We start from the raw sequence: 24,820 nt of genomic DNA on the forward strand, positions 1-24,820 counted from the left end.
CTGTAGACAACTCTCTGGCACTTTAGGCAGCTGTAGTGTAGTAAAAGCACTATACATTTACCCAACGAGGTAGCACTTACTGATTATCCAGTAGAAAGTACTCCAGTTGAGTAGAGGTATGGCACAAAACGGTGGCGTCTTCTTGAATAAATATGAAGGGCAGGGTCCATTCTGGCACGATGGTCCTGGCACAAAAATTAAACCTCAACAGGAAGCACTTACAGATATCATTACAGCATGTGCCCTAGTTGAAGCTTAAATTCAGTGACTCATTCATCAGCCCAAAAACAATCGTGAGCGTCGTGGAGGCTGGGCAGGTGTGCCTTCTTCCCAAATCTACCGTCGAAAATCAGCTGTGATGCTGGACAGAGGCCTTTGCATCCTTGACTTTCAAGAGCGCAATCCATGTGCTGTTCCTGTGACCTCGAGCTTCTGTATCTTCAGCTGCTGCTCTGATCGGTCTCTGACCTTATATACACACAAGAGGCATGTTCACTCGCATGGAAGCCCCGCCCGTTTGGCCCCGCCCACACACACACAGTGTGCACCCTCTTCCCGCCATTTACCCACTATGATGGACAGCTCACTCAAGGGACCCCTGCGCACTTCGGCGCGATTGCATAGTAACACACACATAGTCGCTGGAACTAGTTGAAGCTCAAATGCAGTGACTCATTCATCAGCCCAAAAACAATCGTGAGCGTTGGGAGGCTGGGCAGATGGGCCTTCTTCCCAAATATACCATCGAAAATCAGCTGTGATGCTGGACAGAGGCCTTTGCATCCTTGACTTTCAAGCGCGCAATCCCTGTGCTGTTCCTGTGACCACGAGCTTCTGTATCTTCATCTGCTGCTCTGATCGGTCTCTGACCTTATATACACACAAGAGGCATGTTCACTCGCATGGAAGCCCCGCCCGTTTGGCCCCGCCCACACACACGAGGTGTGCACCCTCTTCCCGCCATTTACACACTATGATGGACAGCTTACTCAAGGGACCCCTGCGCACTTCGGCGAGATTGCATAGTAACACACATTGTCGCTGGAACTAGTTGAAGCTCAAATGCAGTGACTCATTCATCAGCCCAAAAACAATCGTGAGCGTTGGGAGGCTGGGCAGCTGTGCCTTCTTCCCAAATCTACCGTCAAAAATCAGCTGTGATGCTGGACAGAGGCCTTTGCATCCTTGACTTTCAAGAGCGCAATCCCTGTGCTGTTCCTGTGACCACGAGCTTCTGTATCTTCAGCTGCTGCTCTGATCGGTCTCTGACCTTATAAACACACAAGAGGCATGTTCACTCGCATGGAAGCCCCGCCCGTTTGGCCCCGCCCACACACACGCGGTGTGCACCGTCTTCCCACCATTTACCCACTATGATGGACAGCTCACTCAAGGGACCCCTGCGCACTTCGGCGAGATTGCATAGTAACACACACATTGTCGCTGGAACAAGTTGAAGCTCAAATGCAGTGACTCATTCATCAGCCCAAAAACAATCGTGAGCGTTGGGAGGCTGGGCAACTGTGCCTTCTTCCCAAATCTACCGTCGAAAATCAGCTGTGATGCTGGACAGAGGCCTTTGCATCCTTGACTTTCAAGAGCGCAATCCCTGTGCTGTTCCTGTGACCACGAGCTTCTGTATCTTCAGCTGCTGCTCTGATCGGTCTCTGACCTTATATACACACAAGAGGCATGTTCACTCGCATGGAAGCCCCGCCCGTTTGGCCCCGCCCACACACACGCGGTGTGCACCGTCTTCCCGCCATTTACCCACTATGATGGACAGCTCACTCAAGGGACCCCTGCGCCCTTCGGCGCGAATGCATAGTAACACACACCTGGTCGCTGTAGACAACTCTCTGGCACTTTAGGCAGCTGTAGTGTAGTAAAAGCACTATACATTTACCCAACGAGGTAGCACTTACTGATTATCCAGTAGAAAGTACTCCAGTTGAGTAGAGGTATGGCACAAAACGGTGGCGTCTTCTTGAATAAATATGAAGGGCAGGGTCCATTCTGGCACGATGGTCCTGGCACAAAAATTAAACCTCAACAGGAAGCACTTACAGATATCATTACAGCATGTGCCCTAGTTGAAGCTTAAATTCAGTGACTCATTCATCAGCCCAAAAACAATCGTGAGCGTCGTGGAGGCTGGGCAGGTGTGCCTTCTTCCCAAATATACCATCGAAAATCAGCTGTGATGCTGGACAGAGGCATTTGCATCCTTGACTTTCACGAGCGCAATCCCTGTGCTGTTCCTGTGACCTCGAGCTTCTGTATCTTCAGCTGCTGCTCTGATCGGTCTCTGACCTTATATACACACAAGAGGCATGTTCACTCGCATGGAAGCCCCGCCCGTTTGGCCCCGCCCACACACACACGGTGTGCACACTCTTCCCGCCATTTACCCACTATGATGGACAGTTCACTCAAGGGACCCCTGCGCCCTTCGGCGCGAATGCATAGTAACACACACATAGTCGCTGGAACTAGTTGAAGCTCAAATGCAGTGACTCATTCATCAGCCCAAAAACAATCGTGAGCGTTGGGAGGCTGGGCAGATGTGCCTTCTTCCCAAATATACCATCGAAAATCAGCTGTGATGCTGGACAGAGGCCTTTGCATCCTTGACTTTCAAGCGCGCAATCCCTGTGCTGTTCCTGTGACCACGAGCTTCTGTATCTTCATCTGCTGCTCTGATCGGTCTCTGACCTTATATACACACAAGAGGCATGTTCACTCGCATGGAAGCCCCGCCCGTTTGGCCCCGCCCACACACACGAGGTGTGCACCCTCTTCCCGCCATTTACACACTATGATGGACAGCTTACTCAAGGGACCCCTGCGCACTTCGGCGAGATTGCATAGTAACACACATTGTCGCTGGAACTAGTTGAAGCTCAAATGCAGTGACTCATTCATCAGCCCAAAAACAATCGTGAGCGTTGGGAGGCTGGGCAGCTGTGCCTTCTTCCCAAATCTACCGTCAAAAATCAGCTGTGATGCTGGACAGAGGCCTTTGCATCCTTGACTTTCAAGAGCGCAATCCCTGTGCTGTTCCTGTGACCACGAGCTTCTGTATCTTCAGCTGCTGCTCTGATCGGTCTCTGACCTTATATACACACAAGAGGCATGTTCACTCGCATGGAAGCCCCGCCCGTTTGGCCCCGCCCACACACACGCGGTGTGCACCGTCTTCCCACCATTTACCCACTATGATGGACAGCTCACTCAAGGGACCCCTGCGCACTTCGGCGAGATTGCATAGTAACACACACATTGTCGCTGGAACAAGTTGAAGCTCAAATGCAGTGACTCATTCATCAGCCCAAAAACAATCGTGAGCGTTGGGAGGCTGGGCAGCTGTGCCTTCTTCCCAAATCTACCGTCGAAAATCAGCTGTGATGCTGGACAGAGGCCTTTGCATCCTTGACTTTCAAGAGTGCAATCCCTGTGCTGTTCCTGTGCCCACGAGCTTCTGTATCTTCATCTGCTGCTCTGATCGGTCTCTGACCTTATATACACACAAGAGGCATGTTCACTCGCATGGAAGACCCGCCCGTTTGGCCCCGCCCACACACACGCGGTGTGCACCGTCTTCCCGCCATTTACCCACTATGATGGACAGTTCACTCAAGGGACCCCTGCGCACTTCGGCGCGATTGCATAGTAACACACACTTGGTCGCTGGAACTAGTTGAAGCTCAAATGCAGTGACTCATTCATCAGCCCAAAAACAATCGTGAGCGTCGTGGAGGCTGGGCAGGTGTGCCTTCTTCCCAAATCTACCGTCGAAAATCAGCTGTGATGCTGGACAGAGGCCTTTGCATCCTTGACTTTCAAGAGCGCAATCCCTGTGCTGTTCCTGTGACCTCGAGCTTCTGTATCTTCAGCTGCTGCTCTGATCGGTCTCTGACATTATATACACACAAGAGGCATGTTCACTCGCATGGAAGCCCCGCCCGTTTGGCCCCGCCCACACACACACGGTGTGCACCCTCTTCCCGCCATTTACCCACTATGATGGACAGCTCACTCAAGGGACCCCTGCGCACTTCGGCGCGATTGCATAGTAACACACACCTGGTCGCTGTAGACAACTCTCTGGCACTTTAGGCAGCTGTAGTGTAGTAAAAGCACTATACATTTACCCAACGAGGTAGCACTTACTGATTATCCAGTAGAAAGTACTCCAGTTGAGTAGAGGTATGGCACAAAACGGTGGCGTCTTCTTGAATAAATATGAAGGGCAGGGTCCATTCTGGCACGATGGTCCTGGCACAAAAATTAAACCTCAACAGGAAGCACTTACAGATATCATTACAGCATGTGCCCTAGTTGAAGCTTAAATTCAGTGACTCATTCATCAGCCCAAAAACAATCGTGAGCGTCGTGGAGGCTGGGCAGGTGTGCCTTCTTCCCAAATCTACCGTCGAAAATCAGCTGTGATGCTGGACAGAGGCCTTTGCATCCTTGACTTTCAAGAGCGCAATCCATGTGCTGTTCCTGTGACCTCGAGCTTCTGTATCTTCAGCTGCTGCTCTGATCGGTCTCTGACCTTATATACACACAAGAGGCATGTTCACTCGCATGGAAGCCCCGCCCGTTTGGCCCCGCCCACACACACACGGTGTGCACCCTCTTCCCGCCATTTACCCACTATGATGGACAGCTCACTCAAGGGACCCCTGCGCACTTCGGCGCGATTGCATAGTAACACACACATAGTCGCTGGAACTAGTTGAAGCTCAAATGCAGTGACTCATTCATCAGCCCAAAAACAATCGTGAGCGTTGGGAGGCTGGGCAGATGGGCCTTCTTCCCAAATATACCATCGAAAATCAGCTGTGATGCTGGACAGAGGCCTTTGCATCCTTGACTTTCAAGCGCGCAATCCCTGTGCTGTTCCTGTGACCACGAGCTTCTGTATCTTCATCTGCTGCTCTGATCGGTCTCTGACCTTATATACACACAAGAGGCATGTTCACTCGCATGGAAGCCCCGCCCGTTTGGCCCCGCCCACACACACGAGGTGTGCACCCTCTTCCCGCCATTTACACACTATGATGGACAGCTTACTCAAGGGACCCCTGCGCACTTCGGCGAGATTGCATAGTAACACACATTGTCGCTGGAACTAGTTGAAGCTCAAATGCAGTGACTCATTCATCAGCCCAAAAACAATCGTGAGCGTTGGGAGGCTGGGCAGCTGTGCCTTCTTCCCAAATCTACCGTCAAAAATCAGCTGTGATGCTGGACAGAGGCCTTTGCATCCTTGACTTTCAAGAGCGCAATCCCTGTGCTGTTCCTGTGACCACGAGCTTCTGTATCTTCAGCTGCTGCTCTGATCGGTCTCTGACCTTATATACACACAAGAGGCATGTTCACTCGCATGGAAGCCCCGCCCGTTTGGCCCCGCCCACACACACGCGGTGTGCACCGTCTTCCCACCATTTACCCACTATGATGGACAGCTCACTCAAGGGACCCCTGCGCACTTCGGCGAGATTGCATAGTAACACACACATTGTCGCTGGAACAAGTTGAAGCTCAAATGCAGTGACTCATTCATCAGCCCAAAAACAATCGTGAGCGTTGGGAGGCTGGGCAGCTGTGCCTTCTTCCCAAATCTACCGTCGAAAATCAGCTGTGATGCTGGACAGAGGCCTTTGCATCCTTGACTTTCAAGAGCGCAATCCCTGTGCTGTTCCTGTGACCACGAGCTTCTGTATCTTCAGCTGCTGCTCTGATCGGTCTCTGACCTTATATACACACAAGAGGCATGTTCACTCGCATGGAAGACCCGCCCGTTTGGCCCGGCCCACACACACGCGGTGTGCACCGTCTTCCCGCCATTTACCCACTATGATGGACAGTTCACTCAAGGGACCCCTGCGCACTTCGGCGCGATTGCATAGTAACACACACTTGGTCGCTGGAACTAGTTGAAGCTCAAATGCAGTGACTCATTCATCAGCCCAAAAACAATCGTGAGCGTCGTGGAGGCTGGGCAGGTGTGCCTTCTTCCCAAATCTACCGTCGAAAATCAGCTGTGATGCTGGACAGAGGCCTTTGCATCCTTGACTTTCAAGAGCGCAATCCCTGTGCTGTTCCTGTGACCTCGAGCTTCTGTATCTTCAGCTGCTGCTCTGATCGGTCTCTGACATTATATACACACAAGAGGCATGTTCACTCGCATGGAAGCCCCGCCCGTTTGGCCCCGCCCACACACACACCGTGTGCACCCTCTTCCCGCCATTTACCCACTATGATGGACAGCTCACTCAAGGGACCCCTGCGCACTTCGGCGCGATTGCATAGTAACACACACATAGTCGCTGGAACTAGTTGAAGCTCAAAAGCAGTGACTCATTCATCAGCCCAAAAACAATCGTGAGCGTTGGGAGGCTGGGCAGATGTGCCTTCTTCCCAAATATACCATCGAAAATCAGCTGTGATGCTGGACAGAGGCCTTTGCATCCTTGACTTTCAAGAGCGCAATCCCTGTGCTGTTCCTGTGCCCACGAGCTTCTGTATCTTCATCTGCTGCTCTGATCGGTCTCTGACCTTATATACACACAAGAGGCATGTTCACTCGCATGGAAGCCCCGCCCGTTTGGCCCCGCCCACACACACGCGGTGTGCACCGTCTTCCCGCCATTTACCCACTATGATGGACAGCTCACTCAAGGGACCCCTGCGCCCTTCGGCGCGAATGCATAGTAACACACACCTGGTCGCTGTAGACAACTCTCTGGCACTTTAGGCAGCTGTAGTGTAGTAAAAGCACTATACATTTACCCAACGAGGTAGCACTTACTGATTATCCAGTAGAAAGTACTCCAGTTGAGTAGAGGTATGGCACAAAACGGTGGCGTCTTCTTGAATAAATATGAAGGGCAGGGTCCATTCTGGCACGATGGTCCTGGCACAAAAATTAAACCTCAACAGGAAGCACTTACAGATATCATTACAGCATGTGCCCTAGTTGAAGCTTAAATTCAGTGACTCATTCATCAGCCCAAAAACAATCGTGAGCGTCGTGGAGGCTGGGCAGGTGTGCCTTCTTCCCAAATATACCATCGAAAATCAGCTGTGATGCTGGACAGAGGCATTTGCATCCTTGACTTTCACGATCGCAATCCCTGTGCTGTTCCTGTGACCTCGAGCTTCTGTATCTTCATCTGCTGCTCTGATCGGTCTCTGACCTTTTATACACACAAGAGGCATGTTCACTCGCATGGAAGCCCCGCCCGTTTGGCCCCGCCCACACACACACGCGGTGTGCACCGTCTTCACGCCATTTACCCACTATGATGGACAGCTCACTCAAGGGACCCCTGCGCACTTCGGCGAGATTGCATAGTAACACACACATTGTCGCTGGAACTAGTTGAAGCTCAAATGCAGTGACTCATTCATCAGCCCAAAAACAATCGTGAGCGTTGGGAGGCTGGGCAGCTGTGCCTTCTTCCCAAATCTACCGTCAAAAATCAGCTGTGATGCTGGACAGAGGCCTTTGCATCCTTGACTTTCAAGAGCGCAATCCCTGTGCTGTTCCTGTGACCTCGAGCTTCTGTATCTTCAGCTGCTGCTCTGATCGGTCTCTGACCTTATATACACACAAGAGGCATGTTCACTCGCATGGAAGCCCCGCCCGTTTGGCCCCGCCCACACACACGCGGTGTGCACCGTCTTCCCGCCATTTACCCACTATGATGGACAGCTCACTCAAGGGACCCCTGCGCCCTTCGGCGCGAATGCATAGTAACACACACCTGGTCGCTGTAGACAACTCTCTGGCACTTTAGGCAGCTGTAGTGTAGTAAAAGCACTATACATTTACCCAACGAGGTAGCACTTACTGATTATCCAGTAGAAAGTACTCCAGTTGAGTAGAGGTATGGCACAAAACGGTGGCGTCTTCTTGAATAAATATGAAGGGCAGGGTCCATTCTGGCACGATGGTCCTGGCACAAAAATTAAACCTCAACAGGAAGCACTTACAGATATCATTACAGCATGTGCCCTAGTTGAAGCTTAAATTCAGTGACTCATTCATCAGCCCAAAAACAATCGTGAGCGTCGTGGAGGCTGGGCAGGTGTGCCTTCTTCCCAAATATACCATCGAAAATCAGCTGTGATGCTGGACAGAGGCATTTGCATCCTTGACTTTCACGATCGCAATCCCTGTGCTGTTCCTGTGACCTCGAGCTTCTGTATCTTCATCTGCTGCTCTGATCGGTCTCTGACCTTTTATACACACAAGAGGCATGTTCACTCGCATGGAAGCCCCGCCCGTTTGGCCCCGCCCACACACACACGCGGTGTGCACCGTCTTCACGCCATTTACCCACTATGATGGACAGCTCACTCAAGGGACGCCTTCGGTGCGAATGCATAGTAACACACACATGGTCGCTGTAGACAACTCTCTGGCACTTTAGGCAGCTGTAGTGTAGTAAAAGCACTATACATTTACCCAACGAGGTAGCACTTACTGATTATCCAGTAGAAAGTACTCCAGTTGAGTAGAGGTATGGCACAAAACGGTGGCGTCTTCTTGAATAAATATGAAGGGCAGGGTCCATTCTGGCACGATGGTCCTGGCACAAAAATTAAACCTCAACAGGAAGCACTTACAGATATCATTACAGCATGTGCCCTAGTTGAAGCTTAAATTCAGTGACTCATTCATCAGCCCAAAAACAATCGTGAGCGTCGTGGAGGCTGGGCAGGTGTGCCTTCTTCCCAAATATACCATCGAAAATCAGCTGTGATGCTGGACAGAGGCCTTTGCATCCTTGACTTTCACGAGCGCAATCCCTGAGCTGTTCCTGTGACCTCGAGCTTCTGTATCTTCATCTGCTGCTCTGATCGGTCTCTGACCTTATATACACACAAGAGGCATGTTCACTCGCATGGAAGCCCCGCCCGTTTGGCCCCGCCCACACACACGAGGTGTGCACCCTCTTCCCGCCATTTACCCACTATGATGGACAGCTCACTCAAGGGACCCCTGCGCACTTCGGCGAGATTGCATAGTAACACACACATTGTCGCTGGAACTAGTTGAAGCTCAAATGCAGTGACTCATTCATCAGCCCAAAAACAATCGTGAGAGTTGGGAGGCTGGGCAGCTGTGCCTTCTTCCCAAATCTACCGTCGAAAATCAGCTGTGATGCTGGACAGAGGCCTTTGCATCCTTGACTTTCAAGAGCGCAATCCCTGTGTTGTTCCTGTGCCCACGAGCTTCTGTATCTTCATCTGCTGCTCTGATCGGTCTCTGACCTTTTATACACACAAGAGGCATGTTCACTCGCATGGAAGCCCCGCCCGTTTGGCCCCGCCCACACACACACGCGGTGTGCACCGTCTTCCCGCCATTTACCCACTATGATGGACAGCTCACTCAAGGGACCCCTGCGCCCTTCGGCGCGAATGCATAGTAACACACACCTGGTCGCTGTAGACAACTCTCTGGCACTTTAGGCAGCTGTAGTGTAGTAAAAGCACTATACATTTACCCAACGAGGTAGCACTTACTGATTATCCAGTAGAAAGTACTCCAGTTGAGTAGAGGTATGGCACAAAACGGTGGCGTCTTCTTGAATAAATATGAAGGGCAGGGTCCATTCTGGCACGATGGTCCTGGCACAAAAATTAAACCTCAACAGGAAGCACTTACAGATATCATTACAGCATGTGCCCTAGTTGAAGCTTAAATTCAGTGACTCATTCATCAGCCCAAAAACAATCGTGAGCGTCGTGGAGGCTGGGCAGGTGTGCCTTCTTCCCAAATCTACCGTCGAAAATCAGCTGTGATGCTGGACAGAGGCATTTGCATCCTTGACTTTCACGAGCGCAATCCCTGTGCTGTTCCTGTGACCTCGAGCTTCTGTATCTTCAGCTGCTGCTCTGATCGGTCTCTGACCTTATATACACACAAGAGGCATGTTCACTCGCATGGAAGCCCCGCCCGTTTGGCCCCGCCCACACACACGAGGTGTGCACCCTCTTCACGCCATTTACCCACTATGATGGACAGCTCACTCAAGGGACCCCTGCGCACTTCGGCGAGATTGCATAGTAACACACACATTGTCGCTGGAACTAGTTGAAGCTCAAATGCAGTGACTCATTCATCAGCCCAAAAACAATCGTGAGCGTTGGGAGGCTGGGCAGCTGTGCCTTCTTCCCAAATCTACCGTCGAAAATCAGCTGTGATGCTGGACAGAGGCCTTTGCATCCTTGACTTTCAAGAGCGCAATCCCTGTGTTGTTCCTGTGCCCACGAGCTTCTGTATCTTCATCTGCTGCTCTGATCGGTCTCTGACCTTTTATACACACAAGAGGCATGTTCACTCGCATGGAAGCCCCGCCCGTTTGGCCCCGCCCACACACACACGCGGTGTGCACCGTCTTCCCGCCATTTACCCACTATGATGGACAGCTCACTCAAGGGACCCCTGCGCCCTTCGGCGCGAATGCATAGTAACACACACCTGGTCACTGTAGACAACTCTCTGGCACTTTAGGCAGCTGTAGTGTAGTAAAAGCACTATACATTTACCCAACGAGGTAGCACTTACTGATTATCCAGTAGAAAGTACTCCAGTTGAGTAGAGGTATGGCACAAAACGGTGGCGTCTTCTTGAATAAATATGAAGGGCAGGGTCCATTCTGGCACGATGGTCCTGGCACAAAAATTAAACCTCAACAGGAAGCACTTACAGATATCATTACAGCATGTGCCCTAGTTGAAGCTTAAATTCAGTGACTCATTCATCAGCCCAAAAACAATCGTGAGCGTCGTGGAGGCTGGGCAGGTGTGCCTTCTTCCCAAATCTACCGTCGAAAATCAGCTGTGATGCTGGACAGAGGCATTTGCATCCTTGACTTTCACGAGCGCAATCCCTGTGCTGTTCCTGTGACCTCGAGCTTCTGTATCTTCAGCTGCTGCTCTGATCGGTCTCTGACCTTATATACACACAAGAGGCATGTTCACTCGCATGGAAGCCCCGCCCGTTTGGCCCCGCCCACACACACACGGTGTGCACCCTCTTCCCGCCATTTACCCACTATGATGGACAGCTCACTCAAGGGACCCCTGCGCCCTTCGGCGCGAATGCATAGTAACACACACATTGTCGCTGGAACAAGTTGAAGCTTAAATTCAGTGACTCATTCATCAGCCCAAAAACAATCGTGAGCGTCGTGGAGGCTGGGCAGGTGTGCCTTCTTCCCAAATCTACCGTCGAAAATCAGCTGTGATGCTGGACAGAGGCCTTTGCATCCTTGACTTTCAAGAGCGCAATCCCTGTGTTGTTCCTGTGCCCACGAGCTTCTGTATCTTCATCTGCTGCTCTGATCGGTCTCTGACCTTTTATACACACAAGAGGCATGTTCACTCGCATGGAAGCCCCGCCCGTTTGGCCCCGCCCACACACACGAGGTGTGCACCCTCTTCCCGCCATTTACCCACTATGATGGACAGCTCACTCAAGGGACCCCTGCGCCCTTCGGCGCGAATGCATAGTAACACACACCTGGTCGCTGTAGACAACTCTCTGGCACTTTAGGCAGCTGTAGTGTAGTAAAAGCACTATACATTTACCCAACGAGGTAGCACTTACTGATTATCCAGTAGAAAGTACTCCAGTTGAGTAGAGGTATGGCACAAAACGGTGGCGTCTTCTTGAATAAATATGAAGGGCAGGGTCCATTCTGGCACGATGGTCCTGGCACAAAAATTAAACCTCAACAGGAAGCACTTACAGATATCATTACAGCATGTGCCCTAGTTGAAGCTTAAATTCAGTGACTCATTCATCAGCCCAAAAACAATCTTGAGCGTCGTGGAGGCTGGGCAGGTGTGCCTTCTTCCCAAATCTACCGTCGAAAATCAGCTGTGATGCTGGACAGAGGCATTTGCATCCTTGACTTTCACGAGCGCAATCCCTGTGCTGTTCCTGTGACCTCGAGCTTCTGTATCTTCAGCTGCTGCTCTGATCGGTCTCTGACCTTATATACACACAAGAGGCATGTTCACTCGCATGGAAGCCCCGCCCGTTTGGCCCCGCCCACACACACACGGTGTGCACCCTCTTCCCGCCATTTACCCACTATGATGGACAGCTCACTCAAGGGACCCCTGCGCCCTTCGGCGCGAATGCATAGTAACACACACATTGTCGCTGGAACAAGTTGAAGCTTAAATTCAGTGACTCATTCATCAGCCCAAAAACAATCGTGAGCGTCGTGGAGGCTGGGCAGGTGTGCCTTCTTCCCAAATCTACCGTCGAAAATCAGCTGTGATGCTGGACAGAGGCCTTTGCATCCTTGACTTTCAAGAGCGCAATCCCTGTGCTGTTCCTGTGACCTCGAGCTTCTGTATCTTCAGCTGCTGCTCTGATCGGTCTCTGACCTTATATACACACAAGAGGCATGTTCACTCGCATGGAAGCCCCGCCCGTTTGGCCCCGCCCACACACACGCGGTGTGCACCGTCTTCCCGCCATTTACCCACTATGATGGACAGCTCACTCAAGGGACCCCTGCGCCCTTCGGCGCGAATGCATAGTAACACACACCTGGTCGCTGTAGACAACTCTCTGGCACTTTAGGCAGCTGTAGTGTAGTAAAAGCACTATACATTTACCCAACGAGGTAGCACTTACTGATTATCCAGTAGAAAGTACTCCAGTTGAGTAGAGGTATGGCACAAAACGGTGGCGTCTTCTTGAATAAATATGAAGGGCAGGGTCCATTCTGGCACGATGGTCCTGGCACAAAAATTAAACCTCAACAGGAAGCACTTACAGATATCATTACAGCATGTGCCCTAGTTGAAGCTTAAATTCAGTGACTCATTCATCAGCCCAAAAACAATCGTGAGCGTCGTGGAGGCTGGGCAGGTGTGCCTTCTTCCCAAATATACCATCGAAAATCAGCTGTGATGCTGGACAGAGGCATTTGCATCCTTGACTTTCACGATCGCAATCCCTGTGCTGTTCCTGTGACCTCGAGCTTCTGTATCTTCATCTGCTGCTCTGATCGGTCTCTGACCTTTTATACACACAAGAGGCATGTTCACTCGCATGGAAGCCCCGCCCGTTTGGCCCCGCCCACACACACACGCGGTGTGCACCGTCTTCACGCCATTTACCCACTATGATGGACAGCTCACTCAAGGGACGCCTTCGGTGCGAATGCATAGTAACACACACATGGTCGCTGTAGACAACTCTCTGGCACTTTAGGCAGCTGTAGTGTAGTAAAAGCACTATACATTTACCCAACGAGGTAGCACTTACTGATTATCCAGTAGAAAGTACTCCAGTTGAGTAGAGGTATGGCACAAAACGGTGGCGTCTTCTTGAATAAATATGAAGGGCAGGGTCCATTCTGGCACGATGGTCCTGGCACAAAAATTAAACCTCAACAGGAAGCACTTACAGATATCATTACAGCATGTGCCCTAGTTGAAGCTTAAATTCAGTGACTCATTCATCAGCCCAAAAACAATCGTGAGCGTCGTGGAGGCTGGGCAGGTGTGCCTTCTTCCCAAATATACCATCGAAAATCAGCTGTGATGCTGGACAGAGGCCTTTGCATCCTTGACTTTCACGAGCGCAATCCCTGAGCTGTTCCTGTGACCTCGAGCTTCTGTATCTTCATCTGCTGCTCTGATCGGTCTCTGACCTTATATACACACAAGAGGCATGTTCACTCGCATGGAAGCCCCGCCCGTTTGGCCCCGCCCACACACACGAGGTGTGCACCCTCTTCCCGCCATTTACCCACTATGATGGACAGCTCACTCAAGGGACCCCTGCGCACTTCGGCGAGATTGCATAGTAACACACACATTGTCGCTGGAACTAGTTGAAGCTCAAATGCAGTGACTCATTCATCAGCCCAAAAACAATCGTGAGAGTTGGGAGGCTGGGCAGCTGTGCCTTCTTCCCAAATCTACCGTCGAAAATCAGCTGTGATGCTGGACAGAGGCCTTTGCATCCTTGACTTTCAAGAGCGCAATCCCTGTGTTGTTCCTGTGCCCACGAGCTTCTGTATCTTCATCTGCTGCTCTGATCGGTCTCTGACCTTTTATACACACAAGAGGCATGTTCACTCGCATGGAAGCCCCGCCCGATTGGCCCCGCCCACACACACACGCGGTGTGCACCGTCTTCCCGCCATTTACCCACTATGATGGACAGCTCACTCAAGGGACCCCTGCGCCCTTCGGCGCGAATGCATAGTAACACACACCTGGTCGCTGTAGACAACTCTCTGGCACTTTAGGCAGCTGTAGTGTAGTAAAAGCACTATACATTTACCCAACGAGGTAGCACTTACTGATTATCCAGTAGAAAGTACTCCAGTTGAGTAGAGGTATGGCACAAAACGGTGGCGTCTTCTTGAATAAATATGAAGGGCAGGGTCCATTCTGGCACGATGGTCCTGGCACAAAAATTAAACCTCAACAGGAAGCACTTACAGATATCATTACAGCATGTGCCCTAGTTGAAGCTTAAATTCAGTGACTCATTCATCAGCCCAAAAACAATCGTGAGCGTCGTGGAGGCTGGGCAGGTGTGCCTTCTTCCCAAATCTACCGTCGAAAATCAGCTGTGATGCTGGACAGAGGCATTTGCATCCTTGACTTTCACGAGCGCAATCCCTGTGCTGTTCCTGTGACCTCGAGCTTCTGTATCTTCAGCTGCTGCTCTGATCGGTCTCTGACCTTATATACACACAAGAGGCATGTTCACTCGCATGGAAGCCCCGCCCGTTTGGCCCCGCCCACACACACGAGGTGTGCACCCTCTTCACGCCATTTACCCACTATGATGGACAGCTCACTCAAGGGACCCCTGCGCACTTCGGCGAGATTGCATAGTAACACACACATTGTCGCTGGAACTAGTTGAAGCTCAAATGCAGTGACTCATTCATCAGCCCAAAAACAATCGTGAGCGTTGGGAGGCTGGGCAGCTGTGCCTTCTTCCCAAATCTACCGTCGAAAATCAGCTGTGATGCTGGACAGAGGCCTTTGCATCCTTGACTTTCAAGAGCGCAATCCCTGTGTTGTTCCTGTGCCCACGAGCTTCTGTATCTTCATCTGCTGCTCTGATCGGTCTCTGACCTTTTATACACACAAGAGGCATGTTCACTCGCATGGAAGCCCCGCCCGTTTGGCCCCGCCCACACACACACGCGGTGTGCACCGTCTTCCCGCCATTTACCCACTATGATGGACAGCTCACTCAAGGGACCCCTGCGCCCTTCGGCGCGAATGCATAGTAACACACACCTGGTCGCTGTAGACAACTCTCTGGCACTTTAGGCAGCTGTAGTGTAGTAAAAGCACTATACATTTACCCAACGAGGTAGCACTTACTGATTATCCAGTAGAAAGTACTCCAGTTGAGTAGAGGTATGGCACAAAACGGTGGCGTCTTCTTGAATAAATATGAAGGGCAGGGTCCATTCTGGCACGATGGTCCTGGCACAAAAATTAAACCTCAACAGGAAGCACTTACAGATATCATTACAGCATGTGCCCTAGTTGAAGCTTAAATTCAGTGACTCATTCATCAGCCCAAAAACAATCGTGAGCGTCGTGGAGGCTGGGCAGGTGTGCCTTCTTCCCAAATCTACCGTCGAAAATCAGCTGTGATGCTGGACAGAGGCATTTGCATCCTTGACTTTCACGAGCGCAATCCCTGTGCTGTTCCTGTGACCTCGAGCTTCTGTATCTTCAGCTGCTGCTCTGATCGGTCTCTGACCTTATATACACACAAGAGGCATGTTCACTCGCATGGAAGCCCCGCCCGTTTGGCCCCGCCCACACACACACGGTGTGCACCCTCTTCCCGCCATTTACCCACTATGATGGACAGCTCACTCAAGGGACCCCTGCGCACTTCGGCGCGATTGCATAGTAACACACACATAGTCGCTGGAACTAGTTGAAGCTCAAATGCAGTGACTCATTCATCAGCCCAAAAACAATCGTGAGCGTTGGGAGGCTGGGCAGATGTGCCTTCTTCCCAAATCTACCGTCGAAAATCAGCTGTGATGCTGGACAGAGGCCTTTGCATCCTTGACTTTCAAGAGCGCAATCCCTGTGCTGTTCCTGTGACCTCGAGCTTCTGTATCTTCAGCTGCTGCTCTGATCGGTCTCTGACATTATATACACACAAGAGGCATGTTCACTCGCATGGAAGCCCCGCCCGTTTGGCCCCGCCCACACACACACGGTGTGCACCCTCTTCCCGCCATTTACCCACTATGATGGACAGCTCACTCAAGGGACCCCTGCGCCCTTCGGCGCGAATGCATAGTAACACACACCTGGTCGCTGAAGACAACTCTCTGGCACTTTAGGCAGCTGTAGTGTAGTAAAAGCACTATACATTTACCCAACGAGGTAGCACTTACTGATTATCCAGCAGAAAGTACTCCAGTTGAGTAGAGGTATGGCACAAAACGGTGGCGTCTTCTTGAATAAATATGAAGGGCAGGGTCCATTCTGGCACGATGGTCCTGGCACAAAAATTAAACCTCAACAGGAAGCACTTACAGATATCATTACAGCATGTGCCCTAGTTGAAGCTTAAATTCAGTGACTCATTCATCAGCCCAAAAACAATCGTGAGCGTCGTGGAGGCTGGGCAGGTGTGCCTTCTTCCCAAATCTACCGTCGAAAATCAGCTGTGATGCTGGACAGAGGCATTTGCATCCTTGACTTTCACGAGCGCAATCCCTGTGCTGTTCCTGTGACCTCGAGCTTCTGTATCTTCAGCTGCTGCTCTGATCGGTCTCTGACCTTATATACACACAAGAGGCATGTTCACTCGCATGGAAGCCCCGCCCGTTTGGCCCCGCCCACACACACACGGTGTGCACCCTCTTCCCGCCATTTACCCACTATGATGGACAGCTCACTCAAGGGACCCCTGCGCACTTCGGCGCGATTGCATAGTAACACACACATAGTCGCTGGAACTAGTTGAAGCTCAAATGCAGTGACTCATTCATCAGCCCAAAAACAATCGTGAGCGTTGGGAGGCTGGGCAGATGTGCCTTCTTCCCAAATCTACCGTCGAAAATCAGCTGTGATGCTGGACAGAGGCCTTTGCATCCTTGACTTTCAAGAGCGCAATCCCTGTGCTGTTCCTGTGACCTCGAGCTTCTGTATCTTCAGCTGCTGCTCTGATCGGTCTCTGACATTATATACACACAAGAGGCATGTTCACTCGCATGGAAGCCCCGCCCGTTTGGCCCCGCCCACACACACACGGTGTGCACCCTCTTCCCGCCATTTACCCACTATGATGGACAGCTCACTCAAGGGACCCCTGCGCCCTTCGGCGCGAATGCATAGTAACACACACCTGGTCGCTGAAGACAACTCTCTGGCACTTTAGGCAGCTGTAGTGTAGTAAAATCACTATACATTTACCCAACGAGGTAGCACTTACTGATTATCCAGCAGAAAGTACTCCAGTTGAGTAGAGGTATGGCACAAAACGGTGGCGTCTTCTTGAATAAATATGAAGGGCAGGGTCCATTCTGGCACGATGGTCCTGGCACAAAAATTAAACCTCAACAGGAAGCACTTACAGATATCATTACAGCATGTGCCCTAGTTGAAGCTTAAATTCAGTGACTCATTCATCAGCCCAAAAACAATCGTGAGCGTCGTGGAGGCTGGGCAGGTGTGCCTTCTTCCCAAATATACCATCGAAAATCAGCTGTGATGCTGGACAGAGGCCTTTGCATCCTTGACTTTCACGAGCGCAATCCCTGTGCCGTTCCTGTGACCTCGAGCTTCTGTATCTTCATCTGCTGCTCTGATCGGTCTCTGACCTTATATACACACAAGAGGCATGTTCACTCGCATGGAAGCCCCGCCCGTTTGGCCCCGCCCACACACACACGGTGTGCACCCTCTTCCCGCCATTTACCCACTATGATGGACAGCTCACTCAAGGGACCCCTGCGCACTTCGGCGCGATTGCATAGTAACACACACATAGTCGCTGGAACTAGTTGAAGCTCAAATGCAGTGACTCATTCATCAGCCCAAAAACAATCGTGAGCGTCGTGGAGGCTGGGCAGGTGTGCCTTCTTCCCAAATCTACCGTCGAAAATCAGCTGTGATGCTGGACAGAGGCCTTTGCATCCTTGACTTTCAAGAGCGCAATCCCTGTGCTGTTCCTGTGACCTCGAGCTTCTGTATCTTCAGCTGCTGCTCTGATCGGTCTCTGACCTTATATACACACAAGAGGCATGTTCACTCGCATGGAAGCCCCGCCCGTTTGGCCCCGCCCACACACACACGGTGTGCACCCTCTTCCCGCCATTTACCCACTATGATGGACAGCTCACTCAAGGGACCCCTGCGCACTTCGGCGCGATTGCATAGTAACACACACATAGTCGCTGGAACTAGTTGAAGCTCAAATGCAGTGACTCATTCATCAGCCCAAAAACAATCGTGAGCGTTGGGAGGCTGGGCAGATGTGCCTTCTTCCCAAATCTACCGTCGAAAATCAGCTGTGATGCTGGACAGAGGCCTTTGCATCCTTGACTTTCAAGAGCGCAATCCCTGTGCTGTTCCTGTGACCTCGAGCTTCTGTATCTTCAGCTGCTGCTCTGATCGGTCTCTGACATTATATACACACAAGAGGCATGTTCACTCGCATGGAAGCCCCGCCCGTTTGGCCCCGCCCACACACACACGGTGTGCACCCTCTTCTCGCCATTTACCCACTATGATGGACAGCTCACTCAAGGGACCCCTGCGCCCTTCGGCGCGAATGCATAGTAACACACACCTGGTCGCTGTAGACAACTCTCTGGCACTTTAGGCAGCTGTAGTGTAGTAAAAGCACTATACATTTACCCAACGAGGTAGCACTTACTGATTATCCAGTAGAAAGTACTCCAGTTGAGTAGAGGTATGGCACAAAACGGTGGAGTCTTCTTGAATAAATATGAAGGGCAGGGTCCATTCTGGCACGATGGTCCTGGCACAAAAATTAAACCTCAACAGGAAGCACTTACAGATATCATTACAGCATGTGCCCTAGTTGAAGCTTAAATTCAGTGACTCATTCATCAGCCCAAAAACAATCGTGAGCGTCGTGGAGGCTGGGCAGGTGTGCCTTCTTCCCAAATATACCATCGAAAATCAGCTGTGATGCTGGACAGAGGCATTTGCATCCTTGACTTTCACGATCGCAATCCCTGTGCTGTTCCTGTGACCTCGAGCTTCTGTATCTTCATCTGCTGCTCTGATCGGTCTCTGACCTTTTATACACACAAGAGGCATGTTCACTCGCATGGAAGCCCCGCCCGTTTGGCCCCGCCCACACACACACGCGGTGTGCACCGTCTTCACGCCATTTACCCACTATGATGGACAGCTCACTCAAGGGACCCCTGCGCCCTTCGGCGCGAATGCATAGTAACACACACATGGTCGCTGTAGACAACTCTCTGGCACTTTAGGCAGCTGTAGTGTAGTAAAAGCACTATACATTTACCCAACGAGGTAGCACTTACTGATTATCCAGTAGAAAGTACTCCAGTTGAGTAGAGGTATGGCACAAAACGGTGGTGTCTTCTTGAATAAATATGAAGGGCAGGGTCCATTCTGCCACGATGGTCCTGGCACAAAAATTAAACCTCAACAGGAAGCACTTACAGATATCATTACAGCATGTGCCCTAGTTGAAGCTTAAATTCAGTGACTCATTCATCAGCCCAAAAACAATCGTGAGCGTCGTGGAGGCTGGGCAGGTGTGCCTTCTTCCCAAATATACCATCGAAAATCAGCTGTGATGCTGGACAGAGGCATTTGCATCCTTGACTTTCACGATCGCAATCCCTGTGCTGTTCCTGTGACCTCGAGCTTCTGTATCTTCATCTGCTGCTCTGATCGGTCTCTGACCTTTTATACACACAAGAGGCATGTTCACTCGCATGGAAGCCCCGCCCGTTTGGCCCCGCCCACACACACACGCGGTGTGCACCGTCTTCACGCCATTTACCCACTATGATGGACAGCTCACTCAAGGGACGCCTGCGCCCTTCGGCGCGAATGCATAGTAACACACACATGGTCGCTGTAGACAACTCTCTGGCACTTTAGGCAGCTGTAGTGTAGTAAAAGCACTATACATTTACCCAACGAGGTAGCACTTACTGATTATCCAGTAGAAAGTACTCCAGTTGAGTAGAGGTATGGCACAAAACGGTGGTGTCTTCTTGAATAAATATGAAGGGCAGGGTCCATTCTGGCACGATGGTCCTGGCACAAAAATTAAACCTCAACAGGAAGCACTTACAGATATCATTACAGCATGTGCCCTAGTTGAAGCTTAAATTCAGTGACTCATTCATCAGCCCAAAAACAATCGTGAGCGTCGTGGAGGCTGGGCAGGTGTGCCTTCTTCCCAAATATACCATCGAAAATCAGCTGTGATGCTGGACAGAGGCCTTTGCATCCTTGACTTTCACGAGCGCAATCCCTGTGCTGTTCCTGTGACCTCGAGCTTCTGTATCTTCATCTGCTGCTCTGATCGGTCTCTGACCTTATATACACACAAGAGGCATGTTCACTCGCATGGAAGCCCCGCCCGTTTGGCCCCGCCCACACACACGAGGTGTGCACCCTCTTCCCGCCATTTACCCACTATGATGGACAGCTCACTCAAGGGACCCCTGCGCACTTCGGCGAGATTGCATAGTAACACACACATTGTCGCTGGAACTAGTTGAAGCTCAAATGCAGTGACTCATTCATCAGCCCAAAAACAATCGTGAGCGTTGGGAGGCTGGGCAGCTGTGCCTTCTTCCCAAATCTACCGTCAAAAATCAGCTGTGATGCTGGACAGAGGCCTTTGCATCCTTGACTTTCAAGAGCGCAATCCCTGTGCTGTTCCTGTGCCCACGAGCTTCTGTATCTTCATCTGCTGCTCTGATCGGTCTCTGACCTTATATACACACAAGAGGCATGTTCACTCGCATGGAAGCCCCGCCCGTTTGGCCCCGCCCACACACACGCGGTGTGCACCGTCTTCCCGCCATTTACCCACTATGATGGACAGCTCACTCAAGGGACCCCTGCGCCCTTCGGCGCGATTGCATAGTAACACACACTTGGTCGCTGGAACAAGTTGAAGCTCAAATGCAGTGACTCATTCATCAGCCCAAAAACAATCGTGAGCGTTGGGAGGCTGGGCAGCTGTGCCTTCTTCCCAAATCTACCGTCGAAAATCAGCTGTGATGCTGGACAGAGGCCTTTGCATCCTTGACTTTCAAGAGTGCAATCCCTGTGCTGTTCCTGTGCCCACGAGCTTCTGTATCTTCATCTGCTGCTCTGATCGGTCTCTGACCTTATATACACACAAGAGGCATGTTCACTCGCATGGAAGACCCGCCCGTTTGGCCCCGCCCACACACACGCGGTGTGCACCGTCTTCCCGCCATTTACCCACTATGATGGACAGTTCACTCAAGGGACCCCTGCGCACTTCGGCGCGATTGCATAGTAACACACACTTGGTCGCTGTAGACAACTCTCTGGCACTTTAGGCAGCTGTAGTGTAGTAAAAGCACTATACATTTACCCAACGAGGTAGCACTTACTGATTATCCAGTAGAAAGTACTCCAGTTGAGTAGAGGTATGGCACAAAACGGTGGCGTCTTCTTGAATAAATATGAAAGGCAGGGTCCATTCTGGCACGATGGTCCTGGCACAAAAATTAAACCTCAACAGGAAGCACTTACAGATATCATTACAGCATGTGCCCTAGTTGAAGCTTAAATTCAGTGACTCATTCATCAGCCCAAAAACAATCGTGATCGTCGTGGAGGCTGGGCAGGTGTGCCTTCTTCCCAAATATACCATCGAAAATCAGCTGTGATGCTGGACAGAGGCATTTGCATCCTTGACTTTCACGAGCGCAATCCCTGTGCTGTTCCTGTGACCTCGAGCTTCTGTATCTTCAGCTGCTGCTCTGATCGGTCTCTGACCTTATATACACACAAGAGGCATGTTCACTCGCATGGAAGCCCCGCCCGTTTGGCCCCGCCCACACACACACGCGGTGTGCACCGTCTTCACGCCATTTACCCACTATGATGGACAGCTCACTCAAGGGACCCCTGCGCACTTCGGCGAGATTGCATAGTAACACACACATTGTCGCTGGAACTAGTTGAAGCTCAAATGCAGTGACTCATTCATCAGCCCAAAAACAATCGTGAGCGTTGGGAGGCTGGGCAGCTGTGCCTTCTTCCCAAATCTACCGTCGAAAATCAGCTGTGATGCTGGACAGAGGCCTTTGCATCCTTGACTTTCACGAGCGCAATCCCTGTGCCGTTCCTGTGACCTCGAGCTTCTGTATCTTCATCTGCTGCTCTGATCGGTCTCTGACCTTATATACACACAAGAGGCATGTTCACTCGCATGGAAGCCCCGCCCGTTTGGCCCCGCCCACACACACACGGTGTGCACCCTCTTCCCGCCATTTACCCACTATGATGGACAGCTCACTCAAGGGACCCCTGCGCACTTCGGCGCGATTGCATAGTAACACACACATAGTCGCTGGAACTAGTTGAAGCTCAAATGCAGTGACTCATTCATCAGCCCAAAAACAATCGTGAGCGTCGTGGAGGCTGGGCAGGTGTGCCTTCTTCCCAAATCTACCGTCGAAAATCAGCTGTGATGCTGGACAGAGGCCTTTGCATCCTTGACTTTCAAGAGCGCAATCCCTGTGCTGTTCCTGTGACCTCGAGCTTCTGTATCTTCAGCTGCTGCTCTGATCGGTCTCTGACCTTATATACACACAAGAGGCATGTTCACTCGCATGGAAGCCCCGCCCGTTTGGCCCCGCCCACACACACACGGTGTGCACCCTCTTCCCGCCATTTACCCACTATGATGGACAGCTCACTCAAGGGACCCCTGCGCACTTCGGCGCGATTGCATAGTAACACACACATAGTCGCTGGAACTAGTTGAAGCTCAAATGCAGTGACTCATTCATCAGCCCAAAAACAATCGTGAGCGTTGGGAGGCTGGGCAGATGTGCCTTCTTCCCAAATCTACCGTCGAAAATCAGCTGTGATGCTGGACAGAGGCCTTTGCATCCTTGACTTTCAAGAGCGCAATCCCTGTGCTGTTCCTGTGACCTCGAGCTTCTGTATCTTCAGCTGCTGCTCTGATCGGTCTCTGACATTATATACACACAAGAGGCATGTTCACTCGCATGGAAGCCCCGCCCGTTTGGCCCCGCCCACACACACACGGTGTGCACCCTCTTCTCGCCATTTACCCACTATGATGGACAGCTCACTCAAGGGACCCCTGCGCCCTTCGGCGCGAATGCATAGTAACACACACCTGGTCGCTGTAGACAACTCTCTGGCACTTTAGGCAGCTGTAGTGTAGTAAAAGCACTATACATTTACCCAACGAGGTAGCACTTACTGATTATCCAGTAGAAAGTACTCCAGTTGAGTAGAGGTATGGCACAAAACGGTGGAGTCTTCTTGAATAAATATGAAGGGCAGGGTCCATTCTGGCACGATGGTCCTGGCACAAAAATTAAACCTCAACAGGAAGCACTTACAGATATCATTACAGCATGTGCCCTAGTTGAAGCTTAAATTCAGTGACTCATTCATCAGCCCAAAAACAATCGTGAGCGTCGTGGAGGCTGGGCAGGTGTGCCTTCTTCCCAAATATACCATCGAAAATCAGCTGTGATGCTGGACAGAGGCATTTGCATCCTTGACTTTCACGATCGCAATCCCTGTGCTGTTCCTGTGACCTCGAGCTTCTGTATCTTCATCTGCTGCTCTGATCGGTCTCTGACCTTTTATACACACAAGAGGCATGTTCACTCGCATGGAAGCCCCGCCCGTTTGGCCCCGCCCACACACACACGCGGTGTGCACCGTCTTCACGCCATTTACCCACTATGATGGACAGCTCACTCAAGGGACCCCTGCGCCCTTCGGCGCGAATGCATAGTAACACACACATGGTCGCTGTAGACAACTCTCTGGCACTTTAGGCAGCTGTAGTGTAGTAAAAGCACTATACATTTACCCAACGAGGTAGCACTTACTGATTATCCAGTAGAAAGTACTCCAGTTGAGTAGAGGTATGGCACAAAACGGTGGTGTCTTCTTGAATAAATATGAAGGGCAGGGTCCATTCTGCCACGATGGTCCTGGCACAAAAATTAAACCTCAACAGGAAGCACTTACAGATATCATTACAGCATGTGCCCTAGTTGAAGCTTAAATTCAGTGACTCATTCATCAGCCCAAAAACAATCGTGAGCGTCGTGGAGGCTGGGCAGGTGTGCCTTCTTCCCAAATATACCATCGAAAATCAGCTGTGATGCTGGACAGAGGCATTTGCATCCTTGACTTTCACGATCGCAATCCCTGTGCTGTTCCTGTGACCTCGAGCTTCTGTATCTTCATCTGCTGCTCTGATCGGTCTCTGACCTTTTATACACACAAGAGGCATGTTCACTCGCATGGAAGCCCCGCCCGTTTGGCCCCGCCCACACACACACGCGGTGTGCACCGTCTTCACGCCATTTACCCACTATGATGGACAGCTCACTCAAGGGACGCCTGCGCCCTTCGGCGCGAATGCATAGTAACACACACATGGTCGCTGTAGACAACTCTCTGGCACTTTAGGCAGCTGTAGTGTAGTAAAAGCACTATACATTTACCCAACGAGGTAGCACTTACTGATTATCCAGTA

Source organism: Lissotriton helveticus, chromosome 8 (genome assembly GCF_964261635.1).
Source record: "Lissotriton helveticus chromosome 8, aLisHel1.1, whole genome shotgun sequence".
In the NCBI taxonomy this organism is placed as follows: Eukaryota; Metazoa; Chordata; class Amphibia; order Caudata; family Salamandridae; genus Lissotriton; species Lissotriton helveticus.